General features: G+C 43.3%; 1 long non-coding RNA gene across 1 annotated transcript; it reads right to left on the reverse strand.

Moving 5' to 3' along the window:
• Positions 1-4,679: 4,679 nt before the first annotated feature.
• LOC123287099 (uncharacterized) lies at positions 4,680-22,850 on the reverse strand. Its single transcript, XR_006530121.2, has 3 exons — positions 22,730-22,850; positions 5,460-5,846; positions 4,680-5,187 (listed from the first exon to the last, which is right to left on the reverse strand). It is a non-coding gene; the product is annotated as an uncharacterized lncRNA (long non-coding RNA).
• Between the last annotated feature and the right edge of the window lie 200 nt (positions 22,851-23,050).

Below are 23,050 nucleotides of genomic sequence, written 5' to 3' on the forward strand. Positions count from 1 at the left end.
AGATATGTAATACTCTTGAATGTACAACTAATATGTTTTTTAAAAGCATATGGAGCCTGAGCACCTCATATTGAAAGGTAATCTCAGGTTCACCCAGACTCTCTGAGAAAGGTCAACAGGCCTCTCTCCAGTGGTGACTGATTCCTGAGGCCTGTACCAATAGCACGAGGCTGGCCCAGTCAATGTTTTCCTTTCTATTAATAACTGAACATTTCAGTTGCTTTGAGAAACAAATGGTTGTCATTAAGGACACACACAAGAGGCATAAAGGGTCTGCCCAGTGGTTCACTCAGTCTATGCACAGCCTGACAATGGCACCAATAGATCTGTGAAAGAAGATAATTGGGACATAAACCCAGCATGCCAAACCCAGCACTAGACAAATGGAGACGTGGTTGTAAAGCCTTCCATCATATGAGGCATTGTGCTCTGCCAGGAAAAAGAATCAGAATTAACATAGCCCCGCAAACACAGGAAGAGACCATAGGGATGGTACATTCCAGGGTGGTATTAGGAGAAGTGGAGAAAAATGAGGAAAGCATAATTAGAGTGAGGACTGAGGTGGGGTGGTACAGTGGGAAAGAGCACAACTTCTGCAACCTGATCAGCTATATTTAAATACCTACTGGCTCCACCACTCACGAGATATATCACGTTGGTTGAGTTACTTAACCTTTTGGTGCCTCTGTTTCTTCAGCTATAAAATGCAGATAACAGTAATTCCTAATTCTGTAGGGTTTTGGGAATTGAAGGCAGTAGCCCATGTAAAGCACTTAGGGCTTGACGTCATAAGCACCCAACAAATACGAGCTTACCATGAGACCTGGAAAGCGTTTTTCTAGGTGTTGGGCCTGCAAGGGTGTTGCATTTTAACAGGAAAGATGAGTGACCATTTTCATCCAGTGTGATGCTGATGCAGGAGGCACAGATTACTCCAACACCAGCCAAGGAGCACCTACCTAATAGTTAAAATAGCTAAAATGTTCTGAGCACTACGTACTGTCCAGTGTTTGAGGGCTTTAATCACATTATCTCATTGAGTCCTCACAACAACTTCCAGCCAATGGTGAAATTCAGCTGTGGAGTGCAAAGCCATGTTCTTTCTCCTTCGCAATGCAGATCTCCATTTGTGCTCCTTGCACTTCAGAAAATGTCCTGTCTCAGAGAAAGAGTACCAGAGGGAGACTGCCCTCCCCTCCAGCTATTTTGACCCTGGCCATAGTTTCCTGCTCCCATCCGTACCCTGTTTGAAGGTGGTTGACTTTGGGTGGTCTCAGGAAATCAAGGCACCAGGCATGAGTATGTGAGTGAGCTTCAGGGAGAGGAGAGGCAGGCAAGTACTCTGGGGAGGGACTGACTGAAGCAGGCCACGTGTAACTATTCTACCTCTGAGTGGCCATGTTCCCAACATTCCAGAGCACGGCCCCACCCTGGAACAGCTTTCCATGTATCATTCCCCATGATGCCAGCCGCATACTTGTGAACACAACTTGTTTCCTGGCTGCCCAGAGCTGCACCATTCCTTCTTGCTAGATTTTGGGAGTACACATGAACTATTCATTATGGAGTCTCAGTCCCGCTAGGAACTCCGAACACCTTGTGTTTAAAAGGAGAGCACTGCTTTCCCAGGCTCCTTTCCTCCAGATTATGAGAGATTTTAGCCTATCTAAAGTGATGTCAGCTACTGCTCTGATCGGGGAATAGGTAAGAAACATTTCTTGGCATGAGTGTGGGCAATCTGAGCCGCAGACAAAGGGAGTTGAGAAGACTGACCTAGAACAAAGGGAGACAGAACAACTCTAAGTTGAATGAGCAAAAATATATCGGCACCTAAATTTTTCAGTTATTCAACTGGTATTTGCTGACCACGTAATCTGTGTCATGTACTGGGAATTCAGGGGTGAAGTGTTCAAACAGTTTCTGCCCTCACACAGCTTACATGTTAGTGGAAGAGATAATCATTAAATAATATTAATTATACTTAAGACAAGTGATGGGGGGAAGTATAAGCTAGTATGTAGGAGTCAAGTCAAGCTCACCAGAGGAAACCACATTTGAGCTGCAGTCTGAAGGATGCAGGATTTAGGCAGGAGACAAATTGGAGGCGGCGGGCGGGGGGTGGGGGGGTGGGGGGCGGGTAGGGATGGCCAGGAAGAGAATACAAGAGGGTCAGAAAAAGGCATTCCTTGTTTGCAGGAAGAAATGGGCCAGGCGTGGGGACACCTGCCTACATGTTGATGGTGTGGGGCAGAGGATGTGAAAGGGAACACACTGGGGTAGGAGACGTGGGTGGGCTCTATTTTTCCTCTCTTGTCTACTGGATTAAGTTAGCTGTGCTCCCATCAACAAATGCAGAGGGCTCTATAAACTCAGCTTCAAGTCTTTAGACTCCCTTGACCCTCCAGGGTAACCATACCAGGGAGACCCTTTGCACAGAGATCAGGGCTCCCTGAGGTCCCATTAGGCATATTTTCCCAGCCTGGTGGAAGAGGAAATCTCCTTTTTATAATCTTAATATCTTTCAAAGCACCTGATTACGTGGCAGTGTATAAGGGATTTGTGAAGAATCAGTGTCAACACTGTGCTGATTGGGGGATGGGGCATCATCTGTGGATTTACTCCAAAAGCGAAATTAGAGAAACCCTTGATTGAATAATTTGGTCAGATCACATCCCAAGAAACTTCGATTTCCCTATCTGGCTTCTAGTCATAGTTTTCTTTCTGACCCAGAAAAGTAGAATGTGTTATACCTTATAAGGTGCACAAGAGAATTTCAGATTAACGGCTTAGTCCCTGGCTGCTATAGTAAACATTTACATTTCCCAGCCCTCTTTAAGGCTTTGCACAGAGCAATCCCCAAGGCAGCGTTTCCCGAGATGTGTTCCATAGAACACTGATTGCTAGACATGAACCTCGAATAAAGAGTTCCATGGGTCAGTCAGTGTGAGGACACTGCGTGTGATATCCACTCATAGGTTCCACCACATTACTGCCTTAATCCGCTAACAAGTCCTAGGATAAAGAAACCCAATATTTCTCACGTGTTTTTAACTACAGGAACTATGACTATGTTTCTATGGCAAGAGTACCTGAGGGTTTTGTCATGGAGGATGTGGAGCAACTGGAACTCTCATAGGCTACTGATAAGAATGCAAAATGGTACAACCATTTAGAAAACAATTTGGCAGTTTCTTAAAAACTTAAACATATACCTGACTTATGACCCACCCATTCTACTCCCAGGAGAAATGTAAGCATATTTCCATACAAAGAGTTGTACACAAATGTTAATACAAATTTTATTTCTAATACCTCAAAACTGGAAACAACCCAAATGTCCATCAGTAGGTGAATGAATAAACAAATTGCTGTGTATCTACTCAGCAATTGATACACTCAGCAACATGGATGAATCTCAGAATAATGCTGGGTGAAAGATGCCGAAAAAGAGTGGCTACTATATGATTCCATTTATATAATATTCTGGAAAATGCAAGCTAACATATAGAGACACAGAGTAAACACTGGTTTCCTGTAGACAGGGAAAGGGATTACAAAAGGATATAAACTCTTGAGGGTTATGGATATGTTCATTAACTAGATTGTGGTGATGGTTTCACAGATGTGTACACATCAAAACTTATGACACTGTTTGGGCCAGCCCCATGGCCAAGTGGTTAAGTTTGCAATTCATGTGCTCCTCTTTGGAGGCCCAAGGTTTGCCGGTTCGGATCCTGGGAGCAGATCTATGCACTGCTCATCAAACCATGCTGTGGCGGTGTCCCGCATAGAAGAACTAGAATGACCTACAACTGGGATATACCACTATGTAATGGAGAGAAAAAAAAAAGGAGGAAGATTGGCAACAGATGTTAGCGCAGGGCCAATCTTCCTCACCAAAAAGCACACTTAAAAGAAAGAGGAGAAAAAAACCCAAAACTTATGACACTGTATACTTTAAACATGTACAGTGTATATTATATGTCCATTACCTCAATAAAACTGTTAAAAAGAGCAGAGAGTAGAATTTTCCAAAATAAATGGAGTACCTATTTAAAAAATAATAGCTAATATTTACTGAACATTTCTTGTATGCCAAACTCTATGCTACTTAAGTGTTATTACTTCCTTTTGTCCTCCCAGTAACCTTGTGAGGGAGGAACTATTGGTATTTCCACTAAGTAACTCACTCAAATCACACAAGCCAGTGAGATGCTAAACCAGAATTCAGACCCCGGACCATTGACTTCACTACCCAAAACCATAACACTGTATAACCTGCTTCCAGGAAGCCTTCACGGAATTTACAGTCCAGTGGAGAGACAGACACCACCCCCCAACAGACAAGAGAGTAAATGAAGGGAAGAGAAGAAAAATTTTAGTGAAGATGAAATCAATCTCTTGCTAGGTTCCAAACTGGACCATTGACCCAATAGCATGGGCAATGCTCTAGACAGAATCCTGGTGCTTCTGTCAGGCCACTGGAGAAGGGACGAGAGAAGGAAGGATGGGAAGCCTAGCCAGACTGAAAGAGATTGGCCCATGCACACTTGGTTCAGGCAGCTCCAACAGTCAGGACTCCTCCAGTTTCTGCCCATGTTAAAGACAATCAGAAGCATCTGAGCAGACATTGCCTTGACCCATTTCAGGAGTTCCAAGAGAGGTTTTTTTTTTTTTTTAAAGATTTTAGTTTTCTCCTTTTTCTCCCCAAAGTCCCCCAGTACATAGTTGTATATCCTTCGTTGTGGGTCCTTCTAGTTGTGGCATGTGGGACACTGCCTCAGCGTGGTTTGATGAGCAGTGCCATGTCCGCACCCAGGATTCGAACCAACGAAACACTGGGCCCCCTGCAGCGGAGCGCGCCAACTTAACCACTCGGCCACGGGGCCAGCCCCTCCAAGAGAGGTTTTTAATTCAAAGACCTTAGACTTAGAACCTTGGGTGAGTCATTTCACTGCTCAGTGTTCCCACTTGCTTGTCTCTAAGATGGGGAAGTTGACTGGTGGTGGTGTGGTTCCTCCTAGGTCTCATATGCTCTGTCCTGGCCTATTTTTATGGTTTTCCCAAAGAGTATGAAGGTTCTGATGGGCATCCATGAAGTGTCTAGTAGGGTGACTTGACGTCTCTCGGCAGCTCTGCTGACTACAGGGAAATGTACTGAGATTACGAAGCAGCATCGTTAAATCACTAAAGAAGAAAATAATTAAGTTTAGATGCCTTTATAGTAATAGCTAGTTTTCTGAATATAAAATAATACAGGTTAAATATAGGCATTTTAGAAAATACAGATTGTGAGGAAATTGTTAAGACAGCAGGTCTTGCTGCTTACTCCTCACATGTCTCTAAGGGACCCATGATTAACCATTGGCCACCCGCTGGGAACGTGGTCCCTAGAGTGTTCTTTATGGTAGTGATTGATTGTTTTGTTATATACACTGGAGCGATGGACCATGCCATACCTGCTTGTCAGGTTGCTTTGTACAAACGTCAAGATCAGTGATGTGCACCTGGTTTCATGGTGAGGGTCGTGAGTTTTGGTTGTCGTGGCTGGTTGCATGGCAGAATATACCCGTGTGGCCAGATCTCCATAAAAGCCTTGGACTCTGAGACTCAAACAGGCTTCCATGGGCAAAGGCATTCCACACATGTCCCCACAGTTAATGGTGAGAGGGAGTTCTCCTGTGTGGCCTTGAACCACGAAGGATATTGGAAGTCTGTGTTGAACCTCTCTGGGCTCCATTCATGCACGTCTTTTTCCTGCTGCTGTCGCTCTGTATCCTTTGCTTTATACGTCTCAGTGAGTCTGTAACCTGCTGTGGAGTCTTGTGGGCCCTTCTGTTGAATCACTGAATGAAACACACACAAATATAAAAAAAAGAACGGTTTCATCTCTGACTTAGTCCTTAATTTGGAATCCAACTTTTAATCTTGATTGGGTTCCTACAGGAAGAAACAGGACATTTTACGAGAAATGGCTCTATAATGTCCCCCAGGAACAAGTGGTGATAGGCAGAGATCGCCTGCACATGAGAGATTTGGGGAGACAAGGGGCAGGAAGTGGCCGGGGAGAGCTACCTTCCATGTACCCAACACTGTAACTCACTCTTCCTCGACAACTTTCCTCAATACCCTTAGTAATAATCATAATAATAACCATTAGCATTTTATCAAGTACTTGCTCTGAGCCAGACACCATTCTAAGCACGTTTTCTCTTATTTAATCTTCCCAACAGCCTGTTCAGTAAATATTACTATTTTCTCCTTTGTGCAAGTGAAGAAACCAAGGCTAAGTATGACTAAGTAGCTAGTAAGTGAGCCGGGACTGGACTTAATCCTGAACTCAGAAGGTCGGCTGCTATACTTCATGTCCCTCTATGTTCATTCAGGTGAGATGTCCCCGATATAGAATGGGGTTTGGAGCTGCGTTTTGTATTAGTCAGGGTTCTCCAGGGAAACGGAGCCAATAGGAGATATATACTCAGACGCGCGCACACAGACTTGTTTTAAGGAATTGCCTCAAACGACTGTGGGGACTGACAAGTTTGAATTCGTAAAGCAGGCTGGCCGGATAGAAACTCAGGGAAGAGCAGACGTTGCAGTCTGGAATTTGAAGTCTGCAGGATGGAAACTCAGGCAGAGCTTCTTACTGCAGGCTTGAAGCAGAGTTTTTTCTTCAGGAAACCTCAGTTTTTGCTCCTAAGGATAAGGCCCAACCACGTTATGGAAGGTAAAAACGTCTACTGATTTCATTGTTAATTGCACATAAATTAACCATCCGTTTTGGCTTTTCTCTTTTGAAGAAGAAAGGGACTGTGGATCCCAAACATGATTCACTCAAGACAACCCGACAGGGAGCCTGCTCCCAAGTGGAAAACCAGTGCCCACGAGCTGGCAGTCCCCTAGCCACAGCCATGCAAGTGTGGCTTTGGCCAGAAGAGGGCACTGCCTCCTACTTGTGGTATTACCTGCACGGGAACCAATAGGCTGCAAGAGATTTTGACACCACTTTCAATTATCATTTTTTACAGCCCTTGGTTTAGCTTAGCACAACCTTTCATAAAATAAATGTTTGTGAACTTTTGGTTTCACAGTGAGATCAAATTGGCCTCATTCACAGTACTCAAACTTTGCATTCAGCGATGCAAGAACACATGGAATGACGGTGTCCTTTGGCTTTCCTGGTCCAGTCAGACAGAGCTGAACCAAACAGTCTTTCCAGATCAGGTCAACTCAGGCTGATGCAAGGGAAAGGAGGAAGCTGGGGCATTTGGTGATTGAAAGATAGAATTGGGAGGCCCCCTGGTGCTCCAGGCAGTTAAGGAATCTTCTGGTGAGACTGAAGGACAGGCTGGGGAGGTTACTCACTATGTCTGAGTTTAAGAGAATAATACTACAGGTCCCTTTGGCGATACAATTCTGTCTAGCAGAGCAGTTAATCTGATCTCTAGATTCTTAATTGGAAATGGAAATTCACATAAGTATAGTTATTCTTTAGTTCTCATTAATAATTAAAAAGCTGCCTCCTCTGCTTCCATTTTAATGACAGCTTGCATTTGTGCAGCGTGAGTCTTGGCAGAGGGCTGTCCGTCCCACAGCAAGTAATAGAGCAGGTACTAATTATTTCTAGTTTATAGTTGAGGAGGCACAGAGAGTAAGTGGTTTGCTCTGGTTCCTCCCTAATCCAAGCCTGGGAAGGGACCAGAAGCCTAGGGCCCGATCTTAGCTCTGTGCTCCTCCTCTATCAAAAATGCATGCCTGGGGCCGGCCCCTTGGCGCAGTGGTTAAGTTCGCACGTTCTGCTTCGGCGGCCCAGGGTTCGCTGGTTCGGATCCCAGGTGTGGACACGGCACCGCTTGTCAAGCCATGCTGTGGCAGGTGTCCCACATATAAAGTAGAGGAAGATGGGCTCGGTTGTTACTCAGGGCCAGGCTTCCTCAAAAAAAAAAAAGCATTCCTATCATTCACTGCTGTTTCGCAAGTCCATTAAAGCTGAATGTGTGCAAACACTGTGACCCAGCAGCTCCACTTGTAAGAATGTGCACCAGAAATGCGTGCACACGAGTACCGAGAGGCATGTGCAAAACTTCCTAGAAGTAGAATTTGAAATAGCCAAAAATGGCAAACAGCCCCAAATCCCATCAACACAGATGAAGCAAACTGTGGTATATTTCTATCATGGAATACTATATAGTAATGAGAGTAAATGAATAAGATCTGTGCAAACTGTGGATAAATGTCACGAATATATATGAAGTTCAAAAACAGGCAAAATTAGTATAAAGTACTGAAAGTCAAGGTAGTGGTTATACCACAAAGGTCTAGTAACTGGGAGAGGAGATACATCGGGTCTTCTGGGATGCCACTAATGTTCTACTTCCTGACTCGGTTAGCTGGGGGACACAGGTGTGTTGACTTTGCACAGATTCACCGAGCAGTATGTTCATGATGCATGCACTTTTCTGTATGTATGTTACACTTCAATAAAAAAGTTTAAAAACACTGATTTGTTTAAATAAATTGCTTTCAATGAGCAAAGTTTCGTACTGTCCAAATGGAGCTCATCCCCGAGGAAAGCAGATTTGTTTGTTGCTCTGCTCTGACGGTGACCACACCAGCATTCCCCAAAGGGGTTCTGAAGGGTTGAGAGAGCAGGTCAGCATCTGCCTTTGCATTTGTGCGTGCAAGAATACACTTCAGTAGGGCTGCCACACAGGAAGTTCATCCCCTGCCTCCAATACTGCAAACATATGTTCTCTCTGTGTGTCCAGAAAGTAAGGACGAAGAAAACGCCCAAGCAGGATAAGCCAAACCCAGCAAACATGTCATCCAAATGACAAAGCTCCCCCGCCTGTCCCATTTTTAACAGCCAATGACACTAGCACTATTTTGCAGGAAACAACCTCACATCTTAAAGGCGCAGATGGCATCTGTAGCCAAGGGAGACCCAAAGCACTGGGCAGCAAACGAGCTGCTCAGAATTCCATGGCTGGCCCTGGTGAAGTCATAATGGAACCAGATTTCCTGTTTCCCAGAGTACAGCCTGCTCCTCATTAGCCCTTGCTGCTTCTTCCAGGACCACAGTGCTTGAAAATCTTATTTTTTTTTTTTCTCCTGCTTTTTTCTCCCCAAATCCTCCCGGTACATAGTTGCACATTTTTTAGTTGTGGATCCTTCTATTTGTGGCATGTGGGATGCTGCCTCAACATGGCCTAATGAGTGGTGCCATGTCCGCGCCCAGGATCCGAACCCTGGGCCGCTGAAGCGGAGCACACGAACTTAACCACTCGGCCACAGAGCCAGTCCCAGAGTGCTTGAAAACCTTAAAGGACAAAAGTACGACAACATCAAGGGTTAAATCAAGGCTTGGCTATCTCCATCCACGGGCCAAGGACGTTTGCTCCAGGGCTAAGCTAAACACATGCACACACACACCCCACCTCATATTCCCTTTCTTCTATCTGCTGCTTTGGAGAATTTCTGCTAGCACTTCAGCTCCTTGTATCTTCTACGACAGGGATTCACTGGTGTTTCAGTCCCACACCCCATTCCAGGGGCAAAAAAATGAGAATCTTGAAAACCACTTTGATAGGTACCCACTCGCACACTTTCTCCCGCTGGATTGCAGTTGGAGAAGCTGGCCCTCTTTCTTTCCTCCCAAGAGTCAGAGGGTCGCCAGCTGGACTTTTTGTATCTTTCCACGACATGGCAGTGTTGTCAGAACTCTGGTGGCTGGCCGTAAGGTGTATATGCTGTGATCTCCACAGCCCAGCAAGAAGGCAGGAGCAGAGGCCAGGACGGAGCCAGGGTGGCGTTCTTCAAAGGTCCACATGAGTCTTGGAGGTAGCAGAGATTGCCTGGGCTGTGCACAGTTGGAGCCCAACACCAGCAGTTTTCTGGCAGTGGCAATACTGGAAGCCGGGGAGGTGGCACAAAGACACACTAAGGGGTTGACTGCAGCACTGTTATAGAGAAAAACAAGAAGCAACCAAAGCATCCAGCAACAGAAAGTGTTAAATTATATGATATTTTCATGTATCGTGGGTTATTGTGCAGCCATGAGAAAGAGTGAGGCAGCTCTGTATTAATTAACACAGAAAGTGGTCTATGCTGTAAAATAATAAAGGCAAATTGGAGAAAACCATACATAGCCTGATTCCATTTACGTATTTAAAAAATCCTATAGGCATGCACATACAGTCTCAGACACGCTAGCATTGGTAAATGGACAGAAAAAGATCAAGGGAGATACACACAAAACTATTACCAGCTTACCTCTGGGAAAGGGAGTGGAAGTAGGGAAGTGAGGGGAACTTTCCAATTTTGCCATATTTATTTCTGTATTATTTGTTTACGATGTACCCATAGTTCTTTTGTAATTTAAAAAGCAATTTAAAAAACCAAGGCTATGGGGATGGGGTATGGAGGAGGCACATTTCATGGGGAGTGGTCAGCACAGCCAGAGGCTTCTGTGAGTCAGCATGAAGACTGGGAAGCAGACCCTCCGAGAGTTGAGGGAGAGGCTCCAGGCTCCTGATTATGCATTACAGGCCCTTTTTGTCTTGTTTTCCCTCTTTGGGGGCATGTGCTCTTGGTTCTCTTTGAGTCACTTCCAACATTAGGCACCTGGAGGAGAAAGCCCCTCCCTAGGAAGGCCCAGGAAGGACGGCTCAGGCCACTTTGGCCCTAGGCCTTAGGAATAAACCTCCTCTTTCCCTTGGTGCCCATTTCTTTGGGGTTCTTTTCCTGGGTCTTTGCTATCAGAGCACAAGATCTCCAGAGGCTGAGGAAAAGGGACCACAGCACTCGGCCAATGTTTAGTCTAGCCTACTGCTGTTCTCCAGCCAGACTCTACCTTAGGATTGCTTAGGGAGCTCTTAAAAAATACAGACCTCAAATATAGACTTATACCTTGAAATGCAGAATAAATGTTTTGTTAGGAAATAACTGATGCCAGGTAAAACAGAAATTTTCATCGATTCTGGAATGATTGTAAATTGGTTAACAGCCTTTTGAAAAGCAGTTGGACAATATCAAGAGTCTAATCTATTTTCACAGTATTTTATGTGGGATGCTGCCACAGCATGGCTTGACAAGCGGTGCTAGGTGCGTGCCTGGGATCTGGGCCTGCAAACCCCGGGCTGCTGAAGCAGAGCGCGTTAACTTAACCACTACGCCACAGGGCCAGCCCCTATTTTCATACTATTTTGTCTGGTGATAAAACTCCTGGGAATTTCTCTTAACGAAATACAAAACACTTCACATAAGGAAAATTTATGTGAAGATTGCTCTCATTATGTTTCCTCTTATAATAGCTAAAAATTGGAAACAAACTAAGTGGTAGGTGAATGGTTAAATACGTGCAGTTCACGGAACATTTTGCAACAATTAAAATTGTAATGGAAATCTGTAGTAATAAGTAAAAATGTACGAATGATGGACTTGTAACTTTTTTTGGACAAAATACTTTTATACTTAAGTGAAAGCTCATTTCAGAAGAAAGAATAAACGTGTGGGCCTTCTCCCAGTCTAATTAAACCAGAAGCTCAGGGGGTGGACCCAGACATCAGAATTTTAAAAAATTTCCCCAGATGATTCTAATTGAAGCCAAGGCTGAGAGAGTACCCTTAGCCTTGGACCCAGATGGGACTGCCCCAGTCCAGCTCATCTGAATGGAGTTCTACACGGGCTACTAAGTGGTCCGTGTTTCCCTTGCCTTTTCCCTGCAGACGGGGACCAGTGGGTCCAGTGGTAGCCCCACCAGGAGGTAAATCATAAATTTGACATCATGGCCAAATAGCTTTACTTCTTACTACAACTGGAGGCAGGTAGACTCATGAGGAAGCAGATGGTTAAAATAATCTAGGTAACTGAGAGGCGGCGCAAAATGGCGGGGTGAGCTGACCCGGGACTCTCCGCCCTCCAAACTACAACAAAGGACTGGAAAAAACCTGAATTTCAGCTAATAAACCTAATGCCAGGATGTCAGAGACCTACAGTATCAAAAAGACGGAGGATGGAGACCTTGCTGCAGCCTCAGAGGAGCTGGAACGGGGTAGGAGAGAACTTCGCTCCCTCCCCTAGAGACGAGGATCGCTGCTCGGGTTGGGGAAGGAGCGGGGGAGGGGCTGTGCGACTTGGGGATCGTCCAGGACTCCTGCCGCTGGTGCAGTGGAAACCCACTGATGGGGGAAAGCTTCCCTGCGCCGGGACCCTATAAACCTAGGGCCCCGAGAGTCCAGAGAACAGAGCTGATCCCAATCCAGATTGGTGCGTGAGAGAAACCGCCCCTCCCCGCCCTGGCAAACCGCGCTGGGTGCCGCCATCTTGCCCGAAGGCAGAGAGCTCAGAACTTGCTGCTCTCGACCCCCATCTAGTGGCGACAGGCTGTAACTGCAACCAAATTCTACCATCATGTGAAAAAACCGCTCCTCTACCATCCAGCAATTTATAAAAGCCCCAGACCAGAAGGAAAACAATAAAAACACAGAACTGAGTCCTGAGGACTTGGAAATAGGTAAACTAAGTGAAAATGAGTTCAGAGCAGCTATAATCAAAAAACTCAATGAGGTAGAGAGAAAGACAGAGAAACAAGCCGAGTTCTGGAGTTACTTCACAAAAGAGATTGAAATTATAAAGAAGAATCAAACAGAATTACTAGAGATGAAAAACACAATGGACCAGATAAAACAGAATACAGATTCCCTGAATGCCCGTGTAGACACCATAGAGGAGCAAATTAGCATAATCGAAGATAGACAGCTGAATGGCTCCAGACAGAGGAAGAAAGAGAGCTAAGAATTAAAAAAATGAGGAAAACCTCCGAGAGATAGTGGATTCAATGAGGAGAAAGAATTTAAGGATCATAGGAATTCCCGAGAGTGTGGAAAAGGAAAATGGAGCAGAAAGTGTGCTTAATGAAATTATAGAGGAGAACTTCCCAAATCTAGGGATTGAGGGAGAAATGTGTGTGGAGGAAGCTTTCATATCTCCTAGATTTGTCAATGCAAAGAGACCTACTGCAAGGCATATAGTAGTACAAATGGCAAAAATGAAAGACAAAGAAAGAATACTCAGGGAAGCAAGACAGAAGAAAATAACCTACAAAGGAACTCCTATCAGACTTTCAGTGGATTTCTCTACAGAAACCTTACAAGCTAGGAGAGAATGGAGTGACATATTCAAAACTTTAAAAGATAAAAATCTTCAGCCGAGAATACTCTATCCAGCAAGAATTTCCTTCAGATATGAGGGAGAAATTAAATCTTTTCCAGACAAACAAAAGTTAAGGGAATTTGTAACCAAAAGTCCTCCACTACAAGAAATCCTCAAGAAGGCTCTCATACCTGAAAAAGAAAAAAGGGAGAAAGGGGCCACAAACCACAGAGTAGGGAGACAGATAGATAGAACCAGAATAGAATAGCAAATATTCAACTATAGCATTAGGGTAAAGGGAAGGAAACTACCAAAGCAAAGACGATCTTATCACTCTAACTGCAAACTCATAACACGTGTTGGAATAGGAAATGAAAATAACAGCTTAGGAGGGGAAGAGCAAAGGGACTAAATCAGTCTAGGCCAAGTAAGTAAGAGACCACCAGAGAATAGACTATATTATACACGAGATTCTAAATACAAACTTCAGGGTACCCACTAAACTAAAAAACAGAACAGAGCCACAAAACATAAATAAGCAAAAATCTAAGAAACCCAGCATAAGAAATTGCAGTATTAAATGGATAGGCTAAAGCACACAGGAGAAGAAACACAGGAAATCCAGATAATGAGCAACAGATTGACAGCATTAAGTCCACATGCATCAATAATCACTCTCAATGTAAATGGATTGAACTCTCCAATAAAAAGACACAGAGTGGCAAAATGGATTAAAGAACAAGATCCAACAATTTGTTGCCTCCAGGAAACACACCTCAGCCCCAAGGACAAACACAGGCTCAGAGTGAGGGGGTGGAGGACAATACTTCAAGCTAATAGAAAGCAGAAAAAAGCAGGTGTTGCAATTCTTATATCAGACAAAGTGGATTTCAAAATGAGACAGGTAAAGAGAGACACAGAGGGACAATATATAATGATCAAAGGGACACTTCATCAAGAAGAAATAATGCTTATAAATATCTATGCACCCAACATAGGAACACCAAGATTCATAAAGCAACTATTAACAGACCTAAAGGAAGATATTAAAAACAACACAATAATAGTAGGGGAGCTCAACACCCCACTCACATCAATGGACAGATCATCCAGACAGAAAATCAACAAGGAAATAGTGGAGCTAAATGAAAAACTAAAACAATTGGACTTAATAGACATATATAGATCACTTCATCCTGAAACAGCAGAATACACATTCTTCTCAAGTGCACATGGAACATTCTCAAGGATATGTTGGGAAACAAGGCAAGCCTCTACAAATTTAAAAAAATTGAAATAATAACAAGCATCTTCTCTGATCATAAGGCTATAAGGCTAGAAATTAATTACAAGAAAAAAGCTGAGAAAGGCACAAAGATGTGGAGACTAAACAATACACTACTGAACAAGCAATGGATCATTGAAGAAATTACAGAAGAAATCAAAAAATACCTGGAAACAAATGAAAATGATAACATGCCATACCAACTCATATGGGATACAGCAAAAGCTGTATTAAGAGGAAAATTCATCGCAATACAGGCACCTCTTAACAAACAAGAAAAATCCCAATCTTAAACTACACCTAACTGAGCTAGAGAAAGAAGAACAAATAAAAGCCAAAGTCAGCAGAAGGAGAGAAATAATAAAAATCAGAGCAGAAATAAATACTATTGAAACGAAAAAGGCGGTAGAAAGGATCAATGAAACAAAAAGCTGGTTCTTTGAGAAGATAAATAAAATTGACAAACCTCTAGCCAGATTTACAAAGAAAAAATGAGAGAAAGCTCAAATAAACAAAATCAGAAATGAAAGAGGAGAAATAACAACAGACTCTGCAGACATACAACGGATTATAAGAGAATACTATGAAAAGCTATATGCCAACAAAATGGATAACCTAGAGGAAATGGATAAATTCTTGGACTCCTACAATCTCCCAAAGCTCACTCAAGAAGAAGCAGACAATTGGAACAGACCAATCACAAGGAAAGAGATTGAAACAGCAATCAAAAACATCCCAAAGAATAAAACCCCAGGACCAGATGGCTTTCCTGGGGAATTCTACCAAACTTTCAGAGAGGATTTAATACCTATCCTTTTCAAGCTGTTCCAAAAAATTAGGGAAGATGGAATACTTCCTAACACATTCTACGAGGCCAACATCACACTGATACCAAAGCCTCACAAGGACACCACGAAAAAAGAGAACTACAGGCCAATATCACTGATGAACACAGATGCAAAAATTCTCAACAAAATTTTGGCAACCAGAATTCAGCAATTCATCAAAAGGATCATACATCATGATCAAGTGGGATTCATACCAGGGACACAGGGATGGTTCAACATCCGCAAATCAATCAACGTGATACACCACATCAACAAACTGAGCAATAAAAACCACATGATCATCTCAATAGATGCAGAGAAAGCATGTGACAAGATCCAACAGCCATTTATGATAAAAACTCTGAACAAAATGGGCATAGAAGGGAACTACCTCAACATAATAAAGGCCATATATGACAAACCCACAGCCAACATCATACTCAATGGGCAAAAACTGAGTGCCATCCCCCTGAAAACAGGAACGAGACAAGGATGCCCTCTATCACCACTCTTATTTAACATAGTACTGGAGGTCCTGGCCAGAGCAATCAGGCAAGAAAAAGGAATAAAGCGAATCCAAATAGGGAGGGAAGAAGTGAAACTCTCGCTGTTTGCAGACAACATGATCTTATATATAGAAAACCCCAAAGAATCCATTGGAAAACTCTTAGAAGTAATCAACAACTACAGCAAAGTTGCAGGGTATAAAATCAATTTGCATAAATCAGTAGCATTTCTATATTCTAATAACGAACTAACAGAAAAAGAACTCAAGAACACAATACCATTCACAATCGCGACAAAAAGAATAAAATACCTCAGGGTAAATTTAACTAAGGAAGTGAAGGACCTATATAATGAAAATTACAAGGCCTTTCTGAGAGAATTGGACAACAACATAAGGAGATGGAAAGACATTCCATGTACATGGATTGGAAGAATAAACATAGTTAAAATGTCTGTTCTACCTAAAGCAATCTGCAGATTCAACGCTATCCCAATCAGAATCCCAATGACATTCTTTACAGAATTAGAACAAAGAATCCTAAAATTCATATGGGGCAACAAAAGACCCCGAATTGCTAAAGCAATGCTGAGAAAAAAGAACAAAACAGGAGGCATCACAATCCCTGACCTCGAAACATACTACAAAGCTACAGTAATCAAAACAGCATGGTAGTGGTACAAAAACAGGTGCACAGATCAATGGAACAGAATTGAAAGCCCAGAAATAAAACCACACATATATGAACAGCTAATCTTCGAGAAAGGAGCTGAGGGCCTACAATGGAGAAAAGAAAGTCTGTCCAACAAATGGTGCTGGGAAAACTGGACAGCCACATGTAAAAGAATGAAAATTGACCATTCTTTTTCACCATTCACAAAAGTAAACTTAAAATGGATCAAAGACCTAAAGATAAGACCTGAAACCGTAAGGCTTCTAGAAGAAAACGTAGGCAGTACACTCTTTGACATCAGTATTAAAAGGATCTTTTTGGACACCATGTCTTCTCAGAGAAGGGAAACAATAGAAAGAATAAACAAATGGGACTTCATCAGACTAAAGAGCTTCTTCAAGGCAAATGAAAACAGGATTGAAACGAAAAAACAACCCACTAACTGGGAAAAAATATTTGCAAGTCATACATCTGAAAAAGGCTTAATATCTATAATATGTAAAGAACTCGCACAACTCAACAACAAAAAGTCAAACAACCTGATCAAAAAATGGGCTGGAGACATGAACAAACATTTCTCCAAAGAAGATATACAGATGGCCAATAGGCACATGAAAAGATGCTCATCATCGCTGATCATCAGGGAAGTGCAAATCAAAACTACACTAATATATCACCTTACACCCATTAGAATGACAAAAATATCTAAAACTAATAGTAACAAATGTTGGAGAGGTTGTGGAGAAAAAGGAACCCTCATACACTGCTGGTGGGAATGCAAACTGGTGCAGCCACTATGGAAAACAGTATGGAGATTCCTCAAAAAATTAATAATAGAACTACCATACGATCCAGCCATTCCACTACTGGGTGTCTATCCAAAGAGCTTGAAGTCAGCAATCCTGAAAGTCCTATGCACCCCAATGTTTATTGCAGCATTATTTACAATAGCCAAGACATGGAAGCAACCTAAGTGCCCATCAACAGATGAATGGATAAAGAAGATGTGGTATATATATACAATGGAATACTACTCAGCTACAAAACAGAACAAAATCATTCCATTTGCAACAACATGGATGGACCTTGAGGGAATTATGTTAAGTGAAATAAGCCAGTTAGAGAAGGATAATCTCTGTATGACTCCACTCATATGAGGAATTTAAAAATGTGGACAAAGAGAACAGATTAATGGCTACCAGGGGAAAGGTGGGGTGGGGGGTGGGCACAAAGGGTGAAGTGGTGCACCTACAACACGAATGACAAACATTAATGTACAACCGAAATTTCACAAGATTGTAACCTACCATTAACTCAATAAAAAAAAAAAAGTGGTAAATGTAGATAAAGGTAAAAAAAAAATCTAGGTAAGAGTGAAGGCTTGAGCAGGGTCAGGACAGCTGTGGGAGGCACGACAGAGGCAGATCCTACACAGCTGAGCAAATGAAGGAGGCTGAGGAGTTGGAACCAAATCCTGGACTGTATGTCGCCTGTCACGGAGGGGATCCAGCCCTACAGAGCCCCTGGGGTCTGTCTGCTGGTGCCACCCTCCACAGTCTTGCTAGCAGGGATAAAAGAAGAAAGCTTAGAAGGTTTGCCACCAGGAGATTCTGGCAAGAGATGCTGGTGTCTGCAGGGCTCTTTAGAAGAAGGTGCTACAGCCAATTTGTTCTTGGGCAAAGGAAATAAATGAAAATTGAATAGGAGAGAGAAAGTGCAGGAAAAGTAGACAGCAGAACGTGTCCACCAGCAGAAGATAATGATCCCTTTATGGCCCACCATTCTGAGGGCCTCAGGGGAAGAGGATTGTAGCGATGTGGCACAGCTGGAGGGGCAGCTCATAAATATCCTTCTCACCCGGGCTCCCTGTTGCCCGTAATCCCACTAGTCAGTTAATTCCACTTGGGTTATTAAGCGCTGCCCCTTCCTGGCTGTCCTCTTCTAAAATGCAGACTCCTGAAAGGAATAACACTTTAATTCAAGAACAAGTGGAATGAGTTTATGATTTATTCAGCCAAAGTGAGTGCCTACTCTGTTTGGTACTGCACTAGGAGCTGGGATACAACGGAAAGAAGACCTGTCGAGGTGACTAAGAAGACTCAGTTCAATTCAGAAGTAGCTACTGAACACCTCCTGTCACCTGACATGGAGCCAGTGCTCCAGGAGGAGCCAGGAGGAAAACAGAAAAATGCGTGACAAAGTCACCTCCCTCAAGGAGCCTTTAGCCTACTTGGGGGGAATCCAAGCACACAACAGACAGACAGGACAAGCAACTGCTTATTAAACTGCTGCTATCATCAACACCCGCAAGAAGAGTGGAGCTAAGTACCTTCAGACCAAAGAGCCTTTCTGGTTGCTCTTCTGATTGACCCACACTAGCCCTTTTCATTAGGGAGCCTGGAAAATGAGCTATTATAACCCCACTGTCTTCTAAATATTAACGTGGGTGTGACTTCCTGGTTCTGAGGCCACCCCTTAGTTTCTACCCTTCACCACTGGGCTCTGGCTAGACCGAGCACTACTGAAAGGGAGTTATTCATTAAGCATTTACAGGGTGTGTAGGGGCACACCCATTTTCTCTACATGTGCCCCCACTTCTGGCTACTTGCCCCGTCTTGGCGGTGGGATGAGTGGCTTCACATTTACTAAATGCAGACAAGATACATGGTCTCTGTCTTTCATGGTAGTGCTCGTGAGGTACCCCCTGAGCGACTGGCTCTGCTGTCACTGGGAAGGCAGGATTCTGACATTCACCCTACCGGAGAACGGCAGCAAGATTTAGGAACGGAGGAGCCAGCACGGCTGAGAGTCCAGGCATCAAGCAGGGCCAGACAGGGCAATATTGCTCACTCTTGAGGAGCTGTGCCTTTTTTACGAAACGGTCATTGGTAAATTGTGTTATCCTGGCAGCACATTCCAGGCCAGGTATCCCTGGGGCTGGATCAAAAGCCCAGGAAGAAAGAGGGATGCAGACTACTGCAGGAACGAAATCAACATCCACCCCAGGGGAGGAGAAGACTGCGTTGGCACCAGGGATCAGCAAAGACTGGAGGCAGCACTGGCAATCAAATCTAGGATTGCCATGGAAGAGCAGACATAACACAATCCTAGGGTAGGCACTGAGGTGGCACCAGGTTCAGAGCCGGAGGGGCCAGGCCGCTGGCACAGTGGTTAAGTTGCACATTCTGCTTCGGCGGCCCAGGCTTCGCTGGTTTGGATCCCTGTTGCAGACCTATGCACACCTTGTCAAGCCATGCTGTGGCGGGCGTCCCACATGAAAAATAGAGGAAGACGGGCACGGATGTTAGCTCAGGGCCAGTCTTCCTGAGCAAAAAGAGGAGGATTAGTGGCAGATGTTAGCTCAGGGCTAATCTTCCTCAAAAATAAACAGAGCTGGAGAGCTCAGGGTAGGGCACCGGATGAAGATGGAGATTCAAACCAGGGGAGCTACTTGTTGTCTACAGACTAAGTAAGATATTGGGAACAGTGGTTGCCTCTGCTGGTAGGGGCACTGATGGGAAGAAACACAAGGGCACTTCCTGAGAAGATACAAAGATGTCTTGTATGGAGAAAGAAGTGTGAGTTACACAGATGTATCCATTTGCCAAAAGTCATTGAATTGCATACTTAGGATTTGTGCATTTCAATGGATGTAAATTTTTCCTAAAAACGTTGTCAACAAATCGCACTCTTATTAGATTTACTTTTAGCAGCGCTATAGATCGATAATTCTACAGCTACAGTCTCGGTATTCGTGAGCGTGAGGCCAATGGGAGCCAACTTCTCAGTTTTGGGGAAAGAAATTATAAATATGGAAAAGGTGTTTGTTGCATTGGAGTTATCAGTATAACTGTATATCTATGTCTAATATACATATGTCTCTAATATATTTCTAATGTCTGTCTATGCCTCTGTATCTGTCTGTTTCTGTGTGTGTGTAACATCACCTAATTCGGTCTGCTAAGAGGACCTAGAAGCAATGACACACCAGTAGGAATGAGCATATTTAGCACCCAGATCCTGGTTTCTACTAAAGGAACCACGATCCTTGAGAAATGGTTTATTCCAAGCCTGGGCAGGGAAAGCAAAGGATGAGCCTGGAGTATCTTGTGCCAAAATGTAAGGAAGTGCTCAAAGAATCATGGGAAAATGTTGAAAGGACTCAGAAGCCAGCTTGAAGGGGCTCCCACTGGCCAAATCTTGGACAAATTGAGCATCAAAATAAATAATATTTGTAATGGATTATACCACATTGCATAAAATAAGCCTCCATATTGATATAAATGAATGAATGAATGAGTGAATGAATGAGTGAATAAATGGAGGTAAAGGGAAACCTCTTCATTATGGTAGAATATCAGCTAATAAATATAAAAAGAATGTTGGTGGTAAAAAGTCACCAATGGATGCTAAAACTGATGGGTAAAAATTTATAATAGGATTTAAATAGGATAATTAATATTAAATAATATTAATTTATATTAAATAATAAATATAATATTTATTTATATAATAATATTTATATATTATTAATATTAATAAATATAAATAATATTTAAATAGGATAATTGCAGAGTTGCAAAGTATGCCCCCTCCTAAATTACTTATTGACTATAAAGAAAAAAAATAATAACTCCACAATGCAGATACCACTTAAGTCATCAAACCTAATATCACTAATAATACAATATACAATCCAATAAACCAATATACAATATCATGTGCCTCCAATTAGTATGCTTGGAAAAGGACATACCATTAATTCTGTGATATTCCTGCCAAAAATGCATAATCTGAATCTGATTATGAGGAAACATGAGACAAACCCAAAGTGAAAGACATTCTACAAAATAACTGGCCTGTACTCTTTTAAAATGTTAGGATCAAGAAACACAAAGAAAGCTGACCCAATGTTCCAGAATAAAGGAAAATAAATAGACCTGACAAGTAAATGTCCTGCATCGTCTTGGATTTGATCCTGGACTCAGGGGAGAAAAACAGTAAGGATGTGTTGGGGGCGACTGATGGAATAGATATTGTATTAATGCTTAATTTTCTGATTGTGTTAACTGTACTGTCGTTCTATAAGAGAATGTCTTCTTGGAAAACACGCCCTGGAGTATGTAGGGGTAAAAGGGCGCCACATCTCCAACTTATTCTTAAATGGGAGAGAGAGAGAGAATGATAAAGCAAGTGAGGCAGACATGCAAACAAACGGATCAAAGGTTGTAGGAGTTCCTGTACTCTTCTTGTAATTTTTCTGTAAAATTGAAATTATACCATAATAAAAAGATCTTCCCCAAAACAAAACAAAGCAAACAACTCTATGAGTGTGGTCAGGAGCCAGCAACACTGGGTCATGGCAGCCAGGAGGCCTGCGCTTCCTGCTGGGCCTGAGCCAGCCCACAGCCGCAGTTCCAGGGCCCGCAGCACAGAGCCACCCTGCGGGGCAGGCTGAGTTGCCTGGAACGTGTATCACATAAATTCTGTCAGACATGAGACCACAAACTGGGGTGCAGCTCCAGGCAGAGCCTGTCACACCCTCACAGCTGGTGTGTGTCAGATGATTCATAAACAACACGCAGCAAACAGAGGAGAACCGTGGGTAAATGCACGCACTGTGCTCACATCTCAGCCCTTCATAACTAATTATTTTTTGTCTTCTGTTTTTGTTACAGCCCATCAAAAAACAGAAATGTGTTTGTATTTTGCAAAAAGGGCTGGATTTTTAAAATCTGGTAAAACAATCTAAGGTCAAAAGAGTTTAAGGTAAAAGTACTTTGAGTTTTCCTATTTAGTAAGAGTATAATTAAGGCATACAGCTTCCCTAAGTAGTTCCTTTCCAGAAAGAAGTATACGTTTAAACATAATTCATTAATATCTCTTCTGCGGTCCTTACCCCGTGCCCGGCCTTCCGCCACAGCCCTGGAGCACACTGATCTTCTTCTCTGCCGTCTCTTTATTTGGCCAGAGATTCGGAGAATCTCTGAATTGCTAATTACATGATTTCCTCTGTTTTGCTCCAAGAAACTTAGTCAGATTTTTTTCCCCAGCAAATTGATGCCCCACAAATCAAAGACCAATTTGGCTTCCTCACACAAGCTCTAGGGGTCTATCAACTGTCTCTTTCTCAAAGCAAAAGGCAGCCACTCTGCCAGTTCCCGTCTCGGTTGACTGCACTATGTAAGTTGTTCCCAACCTCTAGCTTACACCTCTAGGCTGTGCCTGGGAAGGGCCAAGAGTGAGTGCAGTTTGGGGAGTGGAACAAACCAGACTTCTTCCCTTACCTCTGCCACCTGTGGAGAGCGTTTTTTACCTCCCATCTCCCTCGCACAGGGCAGTGTGGCGGCCTGGACAGCACTGGGGCGGGAAGGCCTGGAAAACACAGCTCCTTAGATCTGGGCTGAGTCATCAGGGTGTGGAGGCTGTTGGGTCACATTCTTGCAACATGACAAGCAAGCGGAGCACAGGCAGGACAGAGCCAGACTGTGGATTTTGTAAAACCTTTTCAAGGCCCGTGCACAAAGGCCTTCACCAGCTCTGTGAGGGTGAAAGAAAAGCGAGCAGAGCCACAGCCCCAGACTCCGGTCAGTCAGAACCACACAAGG

The sequence above is a fragment of the Equus asinus genome, chromosome 7 (genome assembly GCF_041296235.1).
Source record: "Equus asinus isolate D_3611 breed Donkey chromosome 7, EquAss-T2T_v2, whole genome shotgun sequence".
In the NCBI taxonomy this organism is placed as follows: Eukaryota; Metazoa; Chordata; class Mammalia; order Perissodactyla; family Equidae; genus Equus; species Equus asinus.